Below are 6,000 nucleotides of genomic sequence, written 5' to 3' on the forward strand. Positions count from 1 at the left end.
GAGAAACCGTTCATTGAGCATTGGTGCGTTTTCGGGCACTAGCCGTCATTTGGTGTTGTGGTCTGCTTATGTATGGTTTGGTTTCACATTGCGTGTTGTGAAGTACATGCAGTTTGTGGTGCGGTAGAGGTATGGTTGCGTATGGTGCAGAGTTTCAGGGTGAGCATGCAGGAAGGTGAGTATTTAGTACGGTTAGGAGCAATAACATCCCACGTCTTACATCTCAGAGTAACATATTAGTGTTCGCAGCAGTCCATCTAAGGGCCCGATTCACAGAACGTTTTCCTATGGGACTGCTATGAATCAGGCCCTAAGTGTGGTACATTGCCATCTTTTATAAACATAGAAATATGAAGCATATTTTTATGTTTACAAAAGATGGCTACACAAACTATAGATACAAATATATAAATGCTTACATTTGCTTGCGTACCTTACTATGGTTTGTGCACTTTTCAGGCCACGCTCATCATGGAAGCGACGCCCCCAAATAAGGCCCCCACTCAATTCTTACCCCACTTAAAACAACTGGCCGCTCCCACGCCTACACAAAAGCCCATGCCGTTGTTATTGCAAATGCTTGTTAATACTGGCACATGACAACTGCTTCCTGTAACATTGTACTAACAGGCTAACAATTCCGGAAGAAGTCACAGCACCTGTGCATGATGAGGGCGTTAGAAGCAAGCGCGGAATTATGTGCCATAAAAAGAACACAGTTGCAAGTTGGGCATCGAATGCAAGCATAGAACACAGAAATGGCATTATGCTGGTCGTATGGTACACAGATGGAAATATGTTAATGTTAGAGGTCACCGACATCACTACCTAAGGGCTATAATAAAATCAATGTTACATTGGTTCCTGCCCACCTTTGTGCCACTCAAGTTGAAGGGGAAACATATCTTTTTCACACTCATCTAAAGGTTTTGTCACAAAAACTCCTCTAGAGATGTCAAGTGGCACATTCTCCATCAGTTAAAGGGCCCTCATATATAGACTCGGTGGGAGCGGCGCTGCTGTTAAGGCTCCTCTCTGACGCCCTCCCAACAGGCAGTGAGGCAGAAAGACTGGCTCAGGCCACCAGCGGCTGCCCACACTTCTCCAGGGAGATGACTCGGGGCAGTGCCAATGGCTCGTCCGCCAGAACATGGATAACCAAGACACATGAACCCAAGCCTCCTCTGAGCCCGCACGTTTTTGACATGGGATTGCCTCCGCCCACACTGGGAGGAGGGTGGGAGAGAGGTGACTCACTCATGGACTGGTAGGGGTACTAGCACTGCAGCCACCAGCCACCATCAGCACTGCAGCCACCAGCCCCCACCAGCACTGCAGCCGCCAGCCACCATCAGCACTGCAGCCACCAGCCACCACCAGCACTGCAGCCACCAGCCACCATCAGCACTGCAGCCACCAGCCACCACCAGCACTGCAGCCACCAGCCACCATCAGCACTGCAGCCACCAGCCACCACGAGACCGCAGCGGGGCAGAGGTGGTGGTATTGGGCCCACCACGCACCACCCAATCACGCAGTGCCGCCATTTCACAGGTAGGGGTGTCAGCAAGCAAGGGAACGCCTCCTTCCAACAATCCCTGAATGAGGTGTCTGTGCCGACATGTTTGAATGGAGCACTGTCATGTATGCACATTACACAATGAGTCGAGTTATGAGACACGTGATTTAATTAGTAACTTTTTCAGTAGGAAGGGTTAAAGGCTGTGATTAAAGGTTTTGTAAACATGTATAAGGAACACATGTAAGGCTGTGCACCTTACAACTGTGTCTATGAAAATGTTCTAATATGGAATGTTTGTTTTTCACGTTTTTTCTAATGTTTTTTTATATATAAATTGGATAAAATAAAAATATTTTCTTAAGGAAGTTGAATGGTTCAATATAGTTCTATTGGAAACATCTCCCTGGTCAGTATGTTGTTTTCCACCTAAAAGGTGTAGGCCTGCTGACATTGCCTGAAGTATCGGGTAAAGTGTTCCAAGCACTTCTTGGAAAACTATAAAAAGAAGTGGGGGGTTCGTTTAACAAAGGAAAGGTACTTTTAAACAAGTTAAACACTGAGTTATACTGTGAATCGTCCAAAAAGGTTTTTTTTTAATTAAAATGAGTTTTTCCTCGCATACCCCCTTTTCTCTCTTTCTTTCTCTCCCTCTCTCTCCTCCACCACCCCCTTTCATGTAGGCATTTCCAGGCACTACTATAATGGTACTACCTTTAACCATAAGATGGCAACGGCTGGCAAATGGTCTTGCTACCTGCACATGTTATGGAAGCGCCTCGCAAATGTTTACCTAGTACCAAAACTATTAATTTTGCCGCTGCTTGATTTTAATAGGAATTCAGTACAAGAAACGGATGCAAAGATGCTTTTGAAATCAAGTAGTTGACGGCATACTTGGTTAAGACATTTGATTTCATGTGGATCTGGTTTACAGCTGGGACTAAGCCATTACCTTTTAGAAGACGCCAAATGACACTGTTTAAAAGATCAGAGATAACTCAAAGAGATCCCAGGGCAAGGAGTCTTCTGAGCAGGGTGGGGGCCGATAGTGGGCCGGATTGATGGGAATGATAAGCATGGTAGGTGGGTGGGTGAAAAGAAAAACAATCCACAGGCGGTGTGTCCCTCCTCACATTCCATCCCCCTCTTATCCTCACTTCCCATGCCAATAGTTTTGGCTTATAGGCGGCACTTCCAGCGCCACAGAGAAGCAAAACTAAACAAAAGCATTGGCAGGCCCTCCCCAACCACTCTCCATTGGCATTCCAACAAAGGAAGGCTCAGCTGTGACGCTTGCAGATACCTCCTATGCTGTATATTTCAGGTCACGTGGACTCCGAAGAAAGAGGCCTCTAGAAATGTGGAGTAGGTGCTCCAGCAAAATGGGAAGATGGAGACCAAAGTCGATTCGTGAACAATGGAAACGATCCTGCAACCTGGAAGCAAGAGGTGACACGAAGGTCATGCTTGACCTGGGCTGCAGTAATTCAGCTCTGAATAAGCTGCGACTGTAATGGAGCAAATGCGTTTAATGAACTCTATCAGCAATGTTCTGGAAAACACCAGGGGCTGAATTTCACACAGAGAAATTTCCAGCAGTAAGTGTGCCTTACTCCTGACTTACTGCTGAAAAAGTAAAGTCGGAGTAAGTTGGAGCTGCTACCGGTATCTTCTTTGCCAATAATATAGGGCCTCATTACGACCCTGGCGCTAATGGGTTAACGGCGCCGTAAAAGGCTGCGGCGCCGTTAACCCATTAGCGCCTTACTACGAGGTCCCTTTGCGGGACCCGCCCTTAACGGCTGGTCTACACCAGCCGTTAAAGTAGGGACCTGCAAAGGGTCCTTGGTGCTAATTACGGTACCGCAATTTGCAGTACCGTACTTAGCGCCTTCCCCAGACCCATTGAGCCCTATGGGGCGAAAATGGGAATGGGGAAGGGCCAATGGTTCAATGGGGAATTACCGCCCCGCCAACTTTGGAATGGGGTGGTAATTCCCCATTGAACCATGGCGGACCCGTTACAACACCGGCACCAACCAGGGTGCTAATAGCGCCATGGTTTAGCGCCGGTGTTGTAACTGCTAGTAACTTCTTAGTGAGCGCTCAACAAGTATTTTGGGGCAAAGGAGCCTGGAGCTGGTAGGATAGCTCAGTGGGTTGCGAACTCGCTGCAGAGATTTGTGTGTCATCTGCAGGTCACTGGTTCATACCCCGGCCAAGCCGGCTAATCCTGCCAAGGCTCATGAATGAGCACCTACTTTCTTTGGGAAATATTAATGGAATGTATACAAAATGTTCTATGCGCAGTGCTTATGCAAAAGTGCTATATACATGCATTGTTATTATGCAGCCAATGTGTCTTCTCTTAAGAAACGGTGAGATATTTTCTGTGGCCGAAACAGCGTGTGTCCATGTCTGAAGTGTCAAAGCTGAGAGCTGATGACTAAAGTTATGTACACTGGCTAGGACTCAGCCGAGGAAAGTGCTCTGGTTACAAGCCTAGTTGATGTACTTCACTGTTTGCTTTTATATCATACGAAACAACTTGAATTTGAAATAGATCAATAAGGCCAGTAAGCCAAAATCCGTATTCCCTTTAAAAGTAGCCTTGGGCAACAGTCTTCTTCAAGCTATCCATGAAATGTGCCTACAGGAGTCAGAAGCTAAGCAGAAGGGCCCAGCATTTTCCACAGCACCTGCCATATTTGTTTAGCCTGCTGCTGGGAGCTCCCATGTGTACAATGCATGCAGGCTGAGCTTAGGGAGTTTTGGCCCTCATTCCGAGGTTGGTGCTAGTCATGGCGCTATTAGCGGCTATTAGCGCCATGACTAGCACCAATACCGGTACCTCCACCGACGTGGTGGTATGGGGATTTACCGGTCCATTACGCCCTTTGCGGGACCGGTAAGTCCCCATTTGAAATGCCATTCCCCATTCCCATTTGAGCCCCCATAGGGCTCAATGGGAAGGGGGAAGGCGGCAATAACGGTACCGCAAATTGCGGTACCGTTATTGACCCCGGTATCCCTTTGTGGGTCCTGTCCTTAACGCCTGCTAAAACTAGGCGTTAAGGAAGGACCCGCAAAGGGAACTCGTAGTAGGGCGCAAAGGGATTACCGGCACCAGTGTCATTACCGGAGCCCGGTATCCCTTTGCGCCTGGGTCGTAAGGACCCCCAAAGTGATTTGACCATTGTCACACAGTTATGTTCAAGGAAGGAAGCCGGGATTGAATTCAGTGCTTTTGTTGGATTTGTCTATTAGATCAAGGGGTTTCTTATAGTCTCGTCGGTAGGGGAAAAACTGTGAGAATTTGCCAAATACCCTATTCTTTTTGACCTCCCACCGGTACATGGTTGAGAGTACACATAGCTCACGCTGTATTCCATAGGAATTCTGCATATGTTCCAGATCACAGGGTAGCTTTTCACCTTGAAAATCTGCCAGTGTTTACCTGAACCCCTCAAATGTAGGACATTTGTTTTACAAATGGTCTCAGACTTGTTTTAAAATTGTTTTACGCCACAGAAGGGCAGTACAACTGAATCTCTTCAATACAGGATGGAAACTGTGGCCATGGGTGTATTGGACGGTGTGGGGAAAGTGGGAGTATGGGCATCCCACCCCCCTCATCATGGAAGAGCTCAGAACTGTAATCACTGTGCGTACACTCGCTGTACCCACTATCAATATGAGGGTGGAAATGGATCGAAACAAAAAACACAAGAGGGGTAGTCCCGGAATACCGCCGGCAGCATTCCAGGAATAACGCTACAGGTAAGATTGGGCCAGTGTAACCCTTTAAGTAGGCCGCTTTTTTAAAATTCCTTCTTGTGTCGCAAAACATATACACCCCCAGAGAAAGTCTCCCCCAGAAACTTCCTTCCAAATAGAATCTCCGCGGCGAGGAGTACTTTCTCGCTCCCTAGACATTAAAGTCTCCTCATGGCCCAGGTTTGAGGATATTACATTTCAGAATAAACTCTCCCAGTGAAACTTTATTTCAGAATACAGTATTCTGGGGGAACCTTTGTTATGGGGGAGGGTTTATTTTGTGACAGCAGCAATATTTGGCCTACAAAATCCCTGTTGTGATGAGGCCCTCAACCTCAATATCTCAACTTCGAGGGTAAAATGATACACACTGCTCACAGCCTAGGATCTATCTAGCACTTAGACCACTGCTTTGCAGTGTGCTGAGTGAGGGCAGGCAAGAGTGTGAGGCATCCATGAAGTGCCGTTAACGCACAATAACACATCTTTGTTTAAGTGTGTCTGGTTAGAATAGCGATGCATAACACATTAGACGCGTTGTCATATGCTGCACATGCCTGCAGGCTTTGAGACCCTTGTACTGCCCCCTCCATTGTTCCCCTTTATCCACATGACAGTCATCAGCAAACATTTGTTTAAAACCCTCTGGCAGTTTATTGTTGACACCGAGGTTTCCTGTGTGACAGTGAGACAAGGCCATC

Source organism: Ambystoma mexicanum, chromosome 9 (assembly GCF_040938575.1).
Source record: "Ambystoma mexicanum isolate Mex_15411 chromosome 9, UKY_AmexF1_1, whole genome shotgun sequence".
Lineage (NCBI taxonomy): Eukaryota > Metazoa > Chordata > Amphibia > Caudata > Ambystomatidae > Ambystoma > Ambystoma mexicanum.